The sequence below is a fragment of the Pseudorca crassidens genome, chromosome 1 (genome assembly GCF_039906515.1).
Source record: "Pseudorca crassidens isolate mPseCra1 chromosome 1, mPseCra1.hap1, whole genome shotgun sequence".
Taxonomy (NCBI): domain Eukaryota; kingdom Metazoa; phylum Chordata; class Mammalia; order Artiodactyla; family Delphinidae; genus Pseudorca; species Pseudorca crassidens.
Window position 1 is genome coordinate 108,390,295 of NC_090296.1, and position 16,206 is coordinate 108,406,500.

At 42.3% G+C, this 16,206-nt stretch overlaps 1 protein-coding gene across 1 annotated transcript in view; it reads right to left on the reverse strand.

Annotated features, from left to right (window-relative positions):
* BNIP2 (BCL2 interacting protein 2) overlaps window positions 1–16,206 on the reverse strand; it is a 228,493-nt gene that overhangs the window by 195,420 nt on the left and 16,867 nt on the right. The window contains exon 4 of the mRNA XM_067748663.1: window positions 12,402–12,577. The gene's annotated coding sequence lies outside the window, so the exon portion shown is untranslated. The remainder of the gene's footprint in view (window positions 1–12,401; window positions 12,578–16,206) is intronic.

A 16,206-nucleotide genomic window follows, 5' to 3' on the forward strand; every position in this document is an offset into this window, starting at 1 on the left:
CAGACCTGATAAGGTAGGAGGGACCTCAGTCAGGTCAGCCCTTGTAGGTCTAATAGACACAGCTAATTGCTCCCATCACACAGTCAGTGAAGAAACATCTTGTCCATTTTAGGCAGTGTTTGTCTGACATTATTATTTGGAAAAGGAAACAGTCATCACAAATTCTATGTTAAAATATGTACACACTTCCAAACCGATGATCAGGGAAGTGGGCAAGAGGTGAGAGGGATTTTACAGGTTAGCAAAATGACAAACTAGTTTTTAAAAAATAATAAAAGGAAAAAATAATAATAATAAAAGGCACTGGTTAGTAGTAAGCAAATGCTTAACAAGAGTCCCATCCCAACCACCAAGGAAAGACCCATCCCAGGATTTCCTGATGGGACGATTTTTTTTAGAGGGAGCCCATTTCACACTATCCATCCTTTCCCCCACCTCTTTCCTTGCTACCTCATTACCACCTTGTTTCTCAGGATACTGATTCAGCCACAGACCAATTCCAGCTGCATTTTATTACTGAAATCCTCCTCTTGCAAATGAGGAAATTGAAAGTGAAACATAATCTGGTGTTTCTAGCCCTGTGGGCTCAGGCACCCCAAAGTACATCTTCAGACAACCTTACCATCTAGCAAGATGAGTGCTCTCACACGAATAATATGCTTCAGATGGAAGCATTTGAATGCACTTTCTTGCTTATGTAAACATGCAGATGCAGGGACTTCTCATGGTGCTGTGTTGAGAAGTAAGTGGAGGAAACAAATTATAATAAGCTCAAAGATGTGAGAGAACATTTGGGAAAATCCTGTATCACCAGTTGGTTGTTAATATTTTAAAATATCTCTCCAGGGCTTCCCTGGTGGCACAGTGGTTAAGAATCCGCCTGCCAATGCAGGGGACATGGGTTTGAGCCCTGGTCTGGGAAGATCCCACATGCTGCGGAGCAACTAAGCCCGTGAGCCACAACTACTGAGCCCGTGTGCCACAACTACTGAAGCCCATGCGCCTAGAGCCCATGCTCTGCAACGAGAGGCCACCGCAATGAGAAGCCCACGCACCGCAATGAAAAGTAGCCCCTGCTCACCGCAACTAGAGAAAGCCCGTGTGCAGCAATGAAGAACCAAAAGCAACCAAAAATAAATAAATAAAATCTCTCTCCAACGGGCACTACCTTATAACAAATTAATTCTAGCAGAAAATGCTCCTAGTAAAGTAGCTCAAGTGTATAAATTTCTACGTCTAAATAAAACCATTTTGTGGCTATTTGTGGAAGGGAAGCTGTGGCCTCTGTCCAGTCCACCAAGAAGAGGTGTAGAATTCCATGGTCTGAGAAATTTGTTATCACATCCAAGATTTAAGCTCAGACCTTTGATTCTGTGATTTCATTGGCCATGGCATAGTTTGATAGAAAAGCTTAAATAGCATGGCCTTGCCCAGGGTCACAGAACCAGTATGCAGCAGAGTGGGTTACTCTTGACCTTGGGCAAGACCATGCGATTTAAGCTGCTATAGAGGGTGTGTCTCAGAAAAGGCTGACATGACATTTCAATCCCCACTCCACTCTTACTAGCCATGTGAACCTTAGGCAAGCAAGTACCTTAATAGCTGCGAGCCTCATTTTCCTTGTCTCTAAAAGTAAGGGTGAAGGTTTTAAAAAATCACAGTAATAGCCAACTTATTGCTTGTATTCTCTAAGCCCAAAAGCTCAGTACTAAGTGTATTACATACCTTATCTCACTTATTATTATTAACCATTAACAACGTTGATAATTTATAGTTAATTAAAACAACTGACAACAATTCCATCTTCATAGGATCATTATGATGAGTAAATGATAGAAAATGGATTAAAGCTCTTTACAAATTAAAAGACATATAGATGTTAATTATAAAATATTGTTAAAAACAAGACAACAGGCCCAAAATGGAGTCTCTAAGCCCCAGACCCTCACCAAACTGAAACTTAATTGCAGTTTCAGCTCTCCCACCAAGGGAATCTTAGAGTCAATCAGGAATCCCCTGGTCAGCACTAGTTAGGTAATCTGCCTGATAGACGCCCACCAGCCCCAAAAGGAAAGTAACTTTGCGGCAACCAACCCGTTTTTTGCCTAGTATCACTTGCTTGTCCTCATGCCCTTCTGCCTATAAAAGTCTTTCATTTTGTACAGCTCCTTGGAGCTCCTATCTGCTAGACTGGGTGCTGTCTGATCTGAATCAATTTTTGTTCAAATAAACTCTTACATTTTTTAGTATGCCTCAGTTTATCTTGTCACAGCTCTGATGTCAGAAGAGGGAACTGAGGAGACCCCCAAAAACCCACAGGAACAACGAGCAACCAGGCGTAGGTACCTGTGAGCCCGCTGGGCTCGCTGCTTTCTCACTGCCTCTGGAGGTATGGGCAAGTCCCTCTCAAATCCTAGCTCCACAGCTTTTGTTGTTATGAACTTTCAGACTTTATTTGAGCTTTTCTTTTTCCAGACTGGGTCTGGAAACCAGCTGGAGTCAGACTGGATCTGACATAGATACTGGACCAGGTCCAGGGTCAGATGGGGTCTGACTTATGCTGGATTGGGTTTAGTGTGAGGCCTCGGGTGAGTAAACTTTTATTTTAAGGCTGAACAATCAGGTTAACCTTACCAAAGACAATCTTGAACTACAGTGGCCATAGTAGAGAACTTTTAAACTAGATAAGCTTATCCATTTAGGAGGTGCCCAGAAGGAACAGGGGTCTCAGCAAAGCACTCACTATAAAGGGTAGAGGGAAAATTATCTTTCCTCCTTTCCAGTGTCTGGTGACCAGGATGACACCTGCTGGGACACCCACTCTCTCCAGACCTGCAGACAGGATGCTAAGAAAATTGGCAGAAACCGGCAAAGGGGGACAATTCTTACCAGAGTCAGCTGTCCTAGATCTCTATCTGCGGTGACTGGTGGAGAGAGGTAGGTGAAGTTTTACATTGTCCATTCCTCTTCAAATTCAAATTGGCAGGAAAAAACATTGGTAAGAATTAGAGCTTCAGGGCTTCCCTGGTGGCACAGTGGTTGAGAATCTGCCTGCCAATGCAGGGGACACGGGTTCGAGCCCTGGTCTGGGAGGATCCCACATGCCGCGGAGCAACTAGGCCCGTGAGGCACAGCTACTGAGCCTGCGCGTCTGGAGCCTGTGCTCCGCAGCAAGAGAGGCCGCGATGGTGAGAGGCCCGCATACCGGTGCCCGCTTGCCGCAACTAGAGAAAGCCCTCGCACAGAAACGAAGACCCAACACAGCCAAAAGTAAATAAATAAATAAATAAACTTGAAAAAAGGCCAAAAAAAAAAAAGAATTAGAGCTTTGAACCATGACTCATGAATTTGCTTATAGGTACCCACTGGCACCTTTATCCCTCAGGGATAGCTATTGCCTTCTTGTCTGTCTTGTTGTGTATCCTGAGAACTTCTCTTGGCAACCGTCAGGTTGGGGAAACCTAAAAATATGATCAGACAGAAATGCCAGTGGCACCCCATTTGCAGGTAGATATAGCTGGACAGAAATGTGGGTTGCACTCCATGTGCAGCTAGGGTCCTGCTGACTGCTGCCAGCTCTCAGGTGAATTGTCTAAGTCTTTCTTTCTTTTGCTTATCTTTGGGAGTGGCCCTGGAGCTCAGAAAGATGGTATCTTTTGCACCCTCTTTGGGGACCCCTCTTTCATCCATGGGATCATTAATACTGCCAGGAATATTTACTATTTGTACCAGTTGAAACCTGACCAGATATTAAAAATGAATTTTTTTAAAGTCTATGGTCAAAAGTTGGCCAAAGTGGAAGCTGATATTCAGAGCCTGAAAGGAACTTTTTTTAAGACCTCCCCTAATCTAAAATGAAACTATGTACCCAGAGGGAAATAAAAACATTCTGAAGGTTTTTGTGGGAGGATTTACTAAAAACATTCCAAAGAAACACAGCTCTAAATCTAGAACATAGGAATCTTTTGATTTCCCTCTTAGTTGAAGATCTTCTCTCTGATATAAAGAAGCAAATTGAGGATAATGTAGTTGGATAAGTGGGTCGGCACCTTGATATCATTCAGGTTCCAACTGAATTTTTTTGAGGAATTAAACACAACTATACTGTCTTACAAATCAAGTCTTTACAAGAATAGAAATGTGGCTCTAGAAATAATTCAAAGCCCACCTATCCTTTTTACCAATCCCAGATCCTCCCCTATCATCTCAAAAGGCTTGCGGATATTGTAAAAGACCTGGGCTTAAGGAACAAAAGTCCTTCTTGGTGGAACCTGTGTTCTTCCCCTGTGCCTTTTGAGATGTAAGCGTTCTCCCTGGTCTTCTCCAGAAACCAAGGTAATTCTTATCAGAAGTAGGAAAAACAAAGGAAAGCGTATTTTAAAAACTTGGCCTATGAAAAACCTTAAAATCTCTTACTCAGATATTAGTAAAAAGTTTAAGCCATCTGAGCAATTCACCTTAACTAATACCATTCAGCAGAAACACAATTTGTATCCAACTGTTCTCTATAAACTAGTGAGTTTTGCATTATCATTCCTGTCTCATGGCTAAAATTTAAAAGCAAAGCTGTAAGATCTCTGTTTGTATCTGCCTGTATTTTTATATATGTCTATGTATGTATGTAATAAATTTGTGACTTTTTTCTACCTGCAATGGTATTGCCAAAATTAATTTGTAATGAGCTTTATTTACTTGAAAGGCAAACATTGATATAAATCAAGTATACTCTCAGAAATACAGAAACTAACCCAAATGTTTTCCAAGTTCATGTGATCTAGGATAATCTTAAGTAAAAGATAGTTTAAATTCGTTGGTTTAATTACAATAGGCATGTCACAGAGTCATCAGCATTAAATGTAATACTTCTATCTAGGTTACTAAAGGTCAAATAAGCTCATGTTATCTCTGTTACATAATCTGTCAGCAAGAAAGATAACCTAAGATGATGGCTACCTGTATAATGCCTCATGAAATTTTCATGACTAAACTAAACATAATTGTTAAGAACAACTGAATTAAATAGATGTAAGAGGAAGGTTTATAAATGAAGTTTTCAACAATACTTATGCTTAATGCCATGTCTACTTAAAAATAGTTTCCAGAGTCTTTTTGGTAACTTGATATCTTAAAGTTATACTGAGATGAGTTAAATAACGGAGAGTCATTGAATATCTAGATCATTTCCAAATAAGATAAGATAGTGAAACATTAATTACTGAACATAAGTTTATCCACTTTTGGCTTCCTTTAACAGAGGAACTAAAAATATTTGCGTCTATTAGTAAACATGTTTTGGGCCACATTAGAAAACTTACTATGAGGAAGAACATGCTTCTAGAAATTATGAAATGTATTTATAAATTTGCCAAGCCACAGAATGCTAGTGTAACAGATAGTCCACAATTGCTTACTTCTTAGTTTTCACTATGAATTAATGATTCTAAGGGTTAAAAATTCTAATCAATTTACGTAATTAAAGCTACTTAGAAATAGTAAGGGTGAAAGGAAACAACCGTGCCTAGAAAAGTAGGTAAGGAAAGTAAAATTATTGCTTGTTTCACACAGAGAAATTTAAAAATATTAGGACAAAATCTGAATGGATATAAAAAAGTTGTAGAAGTATGTGGAAAAGGAATCTTGGGAAAGAAAAGAAATTTTATGTGTGGTCAAGCTGATTAAGATTAGAATGGATTCATGTATATTTTTCAAGAATGAGTTTTAATATCAAAAGTACACTGGTGCAAGATGAGAATTTAGTTTTCTCTCTGTTAAAAGGACAAAGCTTTCTTAGATTATTGGTCTCCTCTTAATATGAAATTGTAACCAGAGGCTTTTCTTTACCTGTTAAGTAATCTGCCTGGACAGCAAAGATTTTGTCTCTTACCAAAATAATTGACTACACTTCACTTGTCTTTATTAGGTCTTTGATTACTTAAGAAAACCCAGTCTTCTCAATATTAAAAGAGCGAAGTTTTGTTCACAACTGTGGAACTTTCTGTATTTGCCTTTAACATCTTCTGCTGTCACTTTGGTTAAATAGATCACTCCGTATCATTTCATAATGATGTGATCTGATTTAATCAAATGCTCAAAACTTCTGACATTTTCTCAAAATCAAATTCTAAATGGAGTCTTGTTGACCTCAGACTAACTTTGAGATTTCCTGGAGGGTCCCTGGGAGATCTCAAAGGATGTGTCTCTCACCCTGTAAAAGAGAGATTTTAAACTAAGTAGGTTTATTTGGTTCATTAAATGACATGGGAAGCATTGTCAAATAAACCTTCTTAGGTTATGTTGGTATGGACGCATGTTATTAATATGTGTTCTAGAAATTGTATGAAATGCCTAAAAATCTAATATGTCCTGGTATAATGTCACCAATCATAATTCCAGTTATTATCTTAACATGTTGTACATCACAGAAATAACCAAATTTCCTTATCAATTCCATTATAATGAACTCTCATCAAATCTTTAACCATGGGCATGTTTAAATCTGTTGTCATTCACAGACAGTTACTGTTTTACTCTGACACTTTTGCAAAAGTGAGATTCATGGAAAGGACCCTATCAAGTACTCTTGATCACTGACACGGCTGCCAAATCAAGGTGTTGAAACTTGGGTGTGTATTTCACAACTTGGGAGTGTTATTTCGCAACTGAAGAAGCCTCTACCTGACTGGTCCTGCGCATGCAGGGGAGCTCAAAATCAAATCGAGTAGGAAGAGAAGTAGCTTATAGGAGGTAGACTGCTTTCTCCCAAATTGTTGGATTGAGAACATTTCTTTCCATTCCTCTGTCCCTCTCTGACCATCCTTTTCCTAATTCTCACAGCATGAAGGTCTTTATGATTCTTTTGTTCACCTTTTGTCTTGCTCTGGCCTGGAAAGATAATGCCATTGTTTACATATCTCAAGCCATTGCAAGAGGAGGTAATTCAGCTTCCAAATGACTGCTGGATTTGCCATGATGCTGGTGATCCTGTAATTCTGTCCATCACAAACTTCTCACTGATTTCCAATGCCTCAGTTTCTCTGCAACACACTCAGCTCTCTCTAGCCTGTCAGATTCCCTCACCCTGTAGGTACATTTCCCTGCCTCTGATAACAATTCCAAGCCCAGGGAAACTGGCATCCAGGCTCTATACAAAGAAAGGAACCCGAGGCAAAGGTGAATAAAACCAGGTTCAGTCTACAGAACCTTCAATTTTACTGGCCTCCATGGCCGTCCCCTTTCCAATTCCAAGCTACAGACTCAAATGGGAATGACCAGGAGGCATTCATGATTCAAAATTAGCCTTCTTTGATAGATCCTTACTCTCCTGGCTAGGAGTAAGTGCAAAGGAAGCCATGATCAGGAATCTCTCCTTAACTTTTGAAGACACTGCAGAATCTGCTGCTAAAGGAATAGCTGACCAACAAAATTCCCTAGACTCTCTGGAGGAAAGTGTTCTTGATACTAGCATAGCCCTTGATTATCTTTTAGCTGAGCAAAGAGGTGTTTATGCTGTGGCCCACACCACCTGTTGCGCTTGGATTGATACTTTGGGGGAAATTGAGACTCAGCTTATAAGATCACTGAAGAAGCCAGTTGGCTTTAGGAAAGTGACTCCTTCAGTGGGGGTCTTTCGTTGACTTATTTGATTCTGACTGCTTTGGGTCATGGGGACCATGGCTCCAAAGTGTACTCCTGACAATGGGAATTATCCTGCTTATAATAATCACAGTAGTCTCCCTGGTGTGCTGTTTTCTCTCAAAAGCTCTAAGTACATCTTCACAGCTGCTAACTACCAAGCAAATGATCTCCCCAAGACTAGAATGTCAGAAAAGGAATGAAGAGAATGACCGATTTAAAGAATGGGAACCCAACATCACGACCTGTGAATGCCACAGAGCGTCAGCAGAAAGGGCGAGTTTAGAGCAGCAGCTGGGAGTAGTGTTAATGCCTTAAATTTTGATCACATCTCCCATTTAGGCTGAGAGTCTGATCAGAAGGGGAAATTGTCAAAAACAAGACAGTAGGCCCCAAATGGAGTTCTTATGTTAAGTCCCACGTCACCAAACCAAGACTGAATTACAGTTTCAGTTCTCCCAGAAATGTCTTAAATGAGTCAATCGGGAATCACCTGGTCAGCACTCGTTAGGTAATTTACAGACCCCTGCCATCCCCCAGAGGAAAGTGACTTTGCAATAACCAACCTGCTTTTTTGCCTAGTATAACTTCCTTGTGCCCACTCTCTTCTGCCTATAAAAGTCCTTCTATCTGCTAGATTGGATGCTGCCCAATTCAAATCAATTTTTGCCTGAATAAACTCTTGAAATTTTTTAATATGCCTCAGTTTATCTTTTAACAATAGGCAATAAAATTTTAGAAGCACCCAGGGAAATCCATGGATCACAAAACTCTTATCTGTGGTCTGAACTATCTTTATCAGGGATCCAATTATCTTTTACTCCAAAATTGCCACAGGGTTTAAAACCCCTGGACCTGGAATCTCTATTTGCAGATTTTACTGGTCTAAATATCATACCGAGGGAAAAATGCTGGATCCTAAGTCTTTTCCTAGGCCTGAGTTTTGCCTGGGCAGAGGATACAGAAAGAATACATGGTCCCTGAAATCTGGGGAGGTGGGAGGAGCAGGTAACAGTCGGTGTCACAGAAAGGGGTATCATACCAAAAGGAGGGCTGAAGCCAAACTGGCTGGCTTTGAGAATGGATTTCTCTTAATGGACAGAGACGAAGCTAGCAATAATAATAATAAACACATAACAGATGTTTCTTCAATCACAGCACAGGGTATTTCATCCTATCAACGACTCATGTACCTGCAACACCAGCGTACCGGGACATTTACATCAGAAGTACCAACTTCAAATTTAAAAAGCTGTGAGAATAAATCTATCAAAAGTTTTCATTAATTTGGACATCAATATGTTGGAATGTGTGGTGATTTGAATGAGAGCAAGGCAGACGCTCCCCTTTGCTCGGCAAACTGCCTCTTCATTGATAATGCAAATTGTGACTGCAAACAGCATCTCTGGGGGGCGTTTAAAGTGCTTAAGGGAACACACTGCGCACTTCAGAAGCATTCCTTTTATATGCAATTAGTCTGTTCATGACACATCATTCTTATCTATTCATTAAAGTAAGTCCCTGGCTTAGCTGGAGGCATTTTATGGATTTACAGACTCGTGGAAGCACAGAACTTGTGGGAGCCTAAAGGTCATCCAGTTCACGACCCCGCTGGGGTCACTCCTTCCTCCAACATCCATGCCTGGGCTACCGTCATCTCCGAACCTGTCCAGTGAGAGGCCACTCTTGACCTCTGCTGGCTGACCTTGGAAAGGCCATGAACTCTGGAGTCAGGAGGACCTGCCTCAAATTCCAGCTTAATCCTTTACTAGTTACTCAAGCCTCGGTTTCCCCCGGGGAAGGCTGCGTGCACTGTGGCTGGCAGGTAGCATGGGCTCAAAAATATAAACGTACATTCATGGTTGTCCCAGGGGTGGGATGGAGAGTGAGGACAAATGGACAAGAGATTACTTTTGGGGGTAATGGAAATGTTTCACACGTACATTGTGATAATGGTCACACAATCTGTAATTTACTAGAAATCAGTGAGCTATCGATTCAAAACAGGTGAATTTCATGATTCAGTGAACTGTCAACTCAAAACAGGTGAATTTCATGATATGTAAATCATGCCTCAATAAAGCTGTTAAGAAAACAAGATATAAAAACACACAGGAACTTTTTTAAAATTAAAAAACCCAAGGTGCTAAGCATAGTATACGTGAAATAAAAGCTAATTTGGGGTATTGTGGGAGAAAGTATACGTGGTTAAAAAGTAAAAAGAGTTTTAGAAAAGCTTCTGCTTTGTACTCAAGAAAATTAAAGAAAAATTGTCTTTATGAAAGATAAAGATCATAAGACAGACTTTAAATAATATATAATACCGTACGCTAACACATATATATAGAATCTAAAAAAAAAGGTTCTGAAGAACCTAGGGGCAGGACAGGAATAAAGACGCAGATGTAGAGAATGGACTTGAGGACACGGGGAGGGAGAAGGGTAAGCTGTGACAAAGCGAGAGAGTAGCACTGACATATATACACCACCAAATGTAAAATAGCTAGTGGGAAGCAGCCGCAGAGCACAGGGAGATCAGCTCCGTGTTTTGTGACCACCTAGAGGGGTGGGAGGGAGACACAAGAGGGAGGGGATATGGGTATATATGTATATGTATAGCTGATTCACTTTGTTATACAGCAGAAACTAACACACCATTGTAAAGCAATTATTCTCCAATAAAGATGTTAAAAAGAAAAGAAATATTTATATATATATATATATATATAGTTCCACAAGCCCTTAAAAGAAATCCATGAGACCAATGTGTTTAAGAATTCAGAATTTTTTGAATTTTAGAAAATTAATGAGGCATTTTCCATAAATTACATAACACCCCCAACAGGGTGTGTGGCAGCAGCTCATAATTAAACACATTAATATTTCTTTAATGAAATGTATGAATATTCATACTAAGGATAAATACAAGACTATAAATAGATTCATGTCAGTTCAGGCCTAGTTTTGCCAGCCAGGGAGTTTGCTACAAACTTCAGAAAAAGATTGTTTTGTCAGACTCTTGGGATTTCAGGAATAAGGACTTGGGGCTGTGGTTATTGCTGTCATCACACTGCACACAACCTTGCCTATCACAGGATAGATTCTTTAGGGACTGTTACTCCCCTCTCCCCTTCTTTCTCCATGTCTTATCCCCAGACTGTGACAGTCTCTCCCAAGAGAGACCCTGAAGTTGACTAAGTTTGGGGTTAGACTGGAATTTTCTGTACTCCCACTACTGAGCTTAGATGAGAGTGAGATACTGAAAGATAACAGGATAAGATGGAAAATTTTAATGGAAAGTACTGTTCAGGATGGGGTGGGGAGAGAAGGAAGGACGCCAAATTGTTTTAACTCAGGATAAAGGGTAGAAAGTATACCCTTAAAAACTAGCCCACAAGCACAGGAAGCAGAGACATGAACAGTTCAAGTGTAATTCATTGGTAGGTTCTGTATCATTTACCGAGCTTGTTTATTTCAGAATTACCTTGCAGAAGTTTACGAAGCCTTGCAAAGGATTTACCACCTGCTCTTTTCTACCTTTGATACACTGTGTGAGCGATCCCATCCTTCTGCCTCCACAAAGGGACCCTGGGTCAGCAGGGGTCCAGGATGCTACAGCACCACAGCTAAGAGAGCCAGACTTTCCCCTCAGTCTGGTGACAGTGATGTGACAGCCCACCATGGCTGGGCAGACCGCACCCTATGACCCTGAGTTTCAGAGCAACTCTTTTCCACTAGACTCCGAACTTCTTAAGGGTAGGGACGCTGTTAGTCAATATTTTATTTCCAGGGCCTAGTAAGCTTCTCAATAAACACACGCTGATTAATTGAATGGATGAAAGAATAAATCTAATGGCAAATAAAAGTCGTTTTATAGTTGACCGTTTTGCAAAGACAGCCAACCCTTGCTCTAGGATCAAGAAATAGTTCACCTGAAAGATGCAGATCTTTGGGTTCACCTCATGCTACCCCACACGATATATTATAATAAACTGCTTCTCCTCATGGGTATCCAGCCTTAGGAGCTGTGGGACGTGAGCCAACTATGGGCATGATTGGAACGGTACCCGGGCTCCTAAAAAAGGAATGCAGCTTCTTCATACCCAACTTCCATCCAAGGAATCATTAACCACCGGCAAGGCTAGAAGAGAATGTGTGTTTTTATCTTCCCCTCCACATTGACCAAGTTCACCGAGTTATACGCCAAGGCTGCTCCCCATTTCCTACAGGGGAGGGGCTTAGGGGCTGGGGCGTGCAGGTAGAGACTTGTGTCGGTGCTGAATTTCCACAGCAAACAAACAATTTGTGTGCTATAGACGGTATATTTATCTGGGTTGTTTTGGAGACACTGAGGAGATTCCCGAGTGTCTGGTAAGGCCTCCCCAGCCAACCCGTAGCCACCATTTTAGAGAATCACAGCCTACTCCATTCACATGCCAAAGGGAATTCAATAAATCAGTATTCAAAGTATCAGCTTTTTCCTTGGAGCTGTGTCTACCTTATCACCATAGCTCCCCCCATGCCCCCCAACCAAAAAAAACACAATTTCATCAACTCACAAAATCGGAGACTCTCAGATCCAGAGGAGGCCTTTAAGATTAACAGACCACCCACGTGGTTTTAATCCCCTGCCCTGATGTACCCTCCAGGCGCAAGGAACATGGACAGACGGCAACTTTAGGAAGTTCCTGATACATACCCGGCATTTCATGCATAAGCAAGACACTTTGTTTACATGAATTCATTTCCTTGTAAAAACAGGTACTTACCTCGATTTCCCCTCTGTTCCGTGGTCGAAGAAACTGGGACTCAGACACGTTGGGTGACTCGCAAGTGGCCCACGGCTGATGAGTCAGAGTGAGATGTAAACCTGCAGAAACTCCGAAGACGGTGCTCTTCCCGCAAGTCTGTGCCCCACGGTCAGCCAAAGGGCTGGCTCCGTCCACTGTAAGCAATAAAGAGTAGGCATCACGGTCCTTGCGCCTTTCACCCACTGCGTCTGGCCCTACGAGGCCTCGGAGCTCAGGACTAGCGGCCCTTGCGTGGCCAGCCCCTCGGATGGCTGAAGACAGATCTCAGGTCCACTCCCTTCCTCGGACTCACAGCCCTTTCAGCTGTTACCCCAGCCAGGTGTCTCCTGTCAGTGCGCTTCTCCTCCGCCTGCGTGGTGCGCAAGGAGGGGAGGCGAGGGGAGAGAACCGTGAACACGTGTGGTCGATTGTGCCGTGATTGCAAAAGCACAGAGAGAAATGGCTTTGCCTTTTGAGACCTCTGAGTCTGAAGCCTGTGCCTGAGAAAGGTGCTGTCTCTGTTTCTCCCTTATCTTGGTGGGGGGTAAGCAGACAGGTGCACACGGATGGACTGGAGATGCGCCCTGCCCTCCCTGCCTGCCCCACAGAGCAAGGGCCACGGACGCCTATCTTTATAGCCGCTTTTTGGAAAGCTTTTCTCCTCCTGCCTGCTTCCCTTCCTCCCTCCCTCCCTCCCTTCCTGCCTTCACACGGCACCACATTACAATTCCAGGGAACTCAGAATCTAAAAGTCTGGGTTCAGAATCTGGTTTTGCGACTCACTCACTGCAGCTTCTTGAGCCTCAGTCTCCTCACTTCTGCAAGGATGATTAGAATGACCCAGGACCCAGTGCTGGCAATGAAACTGGAGGAAGAAGCATTCTGGAACCATAAATGCTGTACACCATGATGGCCGCTTACTGCATAAGTAGGGAATTACCGGCAATAAGTATTGACTGCAGCCCAAGGCTTATTTCAAAGGCTCTGTGCACGTTCTCATAGGTTATCTCATGTGGTGTTAGGACTGGAAGGGATGTGGTCTGTAGCTTTCATTTACCATTTAATAGTAGCAGGAGAGAAGGCAGGGCCAAGGACGTTGTTTTGGGCAGTAGTATATAAAGATCTCCATTCACTGGGCTGTGGTTCTGGGACCTTCAACAGAAACGCATTAGGAAAGTGATGGAACTTAAACATAAGCCATGATACACGCAGCCAGAGAAGATGACATTGTAGAATATTTAATGACATGAAAAGATAGTCCTAACACTTTTAAGTGAAATAAGCTGGTTACAAAACAGGATATAAATTACGATCCTTTCATGAACAATACAGGTTTACACAGGAGAGGATGTGTTTGCTTTTGTTATCTCCACTTGGTAGAGCCATGGGTGAATTTTATTTCTTCTTGCTATTGGTATTTCTTCGATTTTCTGCAATAAGATGACTTTGCAAGAGAAGATTTTTATTTTCTTATTTAGTTATTTTGGCCACGCTGTCTAGCATTCAGAATCTTAGTTCCCTGAGCAGGGATCGAACCTGTGCCCCCTGCATTGGGAGCGTGAAGTCTCATGCACTGGACTGCCAGGGAAGTCTCAGGAAAAGTTTTTTAAATAAATAAACTCAAGCAAGTCCAAATTGGCATGTTCACTAACTTCTAGTGTCCAGAGCACAGTGCTTGGCCCAATTACCCTGTTTTAGTTGTTCTTTCAGCGACTGCATGGCTGTATTTCTTGTAAATGAACCACATCCTTACGCATGGATTCTAAGAAACTCAACCCGTACCTCAGCATCAGTTGAAAAGTTAATCACTCCCCTGGCTGCCCTGAAACCCACTGTCTGTGGACAGCTTGTACCTAGGTGACTCAATGGCTATGCCAGGCTGGTTTTGAAGCCTGGTAGAAATGCTCAGCCATGTGTTATAAGGCACATATGGATGTATTTCCATGAGAGCAAAGGTGAGTCGTAATCACTCTTTATAATGCACATCTGTGTACACGTGTTTATACCTGGCAAATTATGAATTCACAGTGGCTCTTAATATCCAGGTGATCTATACAGAATGGTGAAAGTATGGTTTAGTGGAAGGTCAGTGGACTGAGAATGAAATATTCATTCTGGTCATCCTTTGCAACTTGTTCAAGACCATTCAGCTGCACGTGCCTCAGTTTACTCATCTATGTGGGAGCCCTAGCTTGGCCTAGTGGTGCAGCAAGAACCTTTCAAGAGCTGAGTCTGGGTCCCAGCCACGTGCTTTGGTGGTTGTGTTATTTCACCCTGTGATCCTCAGTTTTCCTCTCTGCCTAAGGGGCAGCAACGCCTCCCTCATGGAGCGCTATGCGAGGCACACAGGAACTCTTCTGTAAATGACAGGGAGAAAGGCCTGGCAACTGCATCTTTCCCTTGAATGGAGGAGAAGAGAATTGAGTTCCTTTTTATTTCCCCACTGAAGTTGTGCAGAGCGCCATGAAGACACAACATTGAACCTCAGCAACAAGGTACATGGCCCACCTAACACGCACCTGCCATAAAAGGGTCTCACGTCTTCAACAGAGTCGAGCAACAACTTGCTCCAAAGACATGCGTTATCTTGGTAATAAAGTTTCCTCCTTCCAGCAACGAAACTTTTAAATGTTGACGATTTTAGATAAATTTCTTTTATTTTACAGCAATTACCCATTATCCTGACTTCTTAAACTGAACAGACTGACCTCCATGCAACCTCCACTGATGTCACAGGTCCCCGCTATTATGCTGTGGGAGTGGCAGCTCTCTATCTGCCTTAATGCTTGGACCCCCTCCTTTCCTGGGCTCTAGATTTTTTTTCTTTTGCTGCTATTGCCTCTGCCTTAAAAAGCAATCCTTATCACCTTCTAGTTGCAATGAAATCAGTGCTATAGGATTATCCAGCGCAAACTCCCTCTTTGAGAAGAAGCAAATTTGGAGAGGCGAAGAGAAGCCACGGAGATAGTCTCCTCGAAGTGTTTAATCGACAATGGAATCGGAAGCCGAGGGAAAGAGCTTAATACGAATTTCATGGTAAATAAAAATCAGCAAAGATCAGATGAAAGTCCGCTGGAAGAATGGAAGCACGTGGCTTGAGTCCAGCCACTGTGTGTGGTACTTCCTTTCCAGAGACCCTCAGAAATCTTTTCTCTATAACTCTGGGTTCAAGAGGGCTGAGGGAGCTGGGAAACTGACGTCCAGGTAAGAGAGGCCACCTATATGCACAGACACACACACTCCATACGTGCACACACAGTTACGCACCCGCACACAGATCGGGGAGGAGACTGGGTATCTGTATGGGTTAGCTCGACGAAATGAGCCCATTTAACCCGTTTGGCTTAAACAGGTCTTGTTTTAAATGATGCACTTTGAGATAACCTGCGGGAGATCTGTGCACTGAATGTGTCAAAGGGCTTGAGAAATCTACACCCAGAGGGTAGTCAAATCCTCACTCTCATTTCCTGCCTGTTCCAGCAACAACTGCCTCAAATGCCTATCGAAGAAACCTGCCTCTTCTCTCCAATACCACAGAACGCCTGCCAGCCAGGGAACGAATATGAACACTTTAACAGCGTCTCAAGAGTGTTCCCCCTTTGCTCCTCACCAACTACTGACAATCAATGTAAAAGTAATCCTAGTTTTTATTTGAAGCTATCTTGGCTTTAAAAGAACCTTCCAAAAAATGATTGATGCGATGAATTAAACCCATAGGGAACCCCTGCAATCTGCTTTGAATAGCAACAAATTCCTAACAATATCTTCAACGCCTGCAGCAATG